The sequence below is a fragment of the Penaeus japonicus genome, unplaced genomic scaffold, assembly GCF_977035675.1.
Source record: "Penaeus japonicus unplaced genomic scaffold, GWHDUDI00000001_assembly GWHDUDI00000027, whole genome shotgun sequence".
NCBI lineage: Eukaryota > Metazoa > Arthropoda > Malacostraca > Decapoda > Penaeidae > Penaeus > Penaeus japonicus.
This window is the reverse complement of record NW_028234429.1, coordinates 20,738,417-20,739,087: the sequence shown is the minus strand read 5'-3', so window position 1 is coordinate 20,739,087 and position 671 is coordinate 20,738,417.

Genomic DNA, 671 nt, shown 5'->3' with positions numbered 1-671 from the left:
CACACACACACACACACACACACACACATATATGTATGTATGTATGTATGTGTATATATATATATATATATATATATATATATATATATATATATGTGTGTGTGTGTGTGTGTGTGTGTGTATGTATGTATGTATGTATGTATGTATGTATGTATGTGAATGAAAATAAATATATATAGCATGTCAGTGCTACCACATTTATATGTATTATACTTATACTTTTTTTTCAACCTCAGCCATTCAGCGAACGCATTTAACGTTCATCGCCCCGAGTCCGTGGGAGGAAAATAAATGAAGAAATTAAAGAGGGAGAGATTACCCGATTCTCCCGCAGCCATTTTATTATTATTTTTTTTTTCTCTCTTTTTTTTTTTTTTTTTCTTTCTTTTTCTTTTTTACTTTCCGTCGTATTTAGCTCCAGCGAAACTACTCGAACGAAAGACCTTCTGTGAGATTTCTTTAATTACCGACAATTCTCTTATTTCTGTTTGGCGCATTTCCCTTTTTTTTTTTTTTTTCCTTCCGCTGCCCCCGCACCTTGATATTATTGCCTCTGCCCCTCTGCCTTGTGAGTCCACCTCCCTCCTCCCCTGCCCCCTGCCCCTACCCCTGCCCCTGCCCCTACCCGTGTCTGTTTACCCCTATCCATATATTTCCGTCCGTGCGTATAA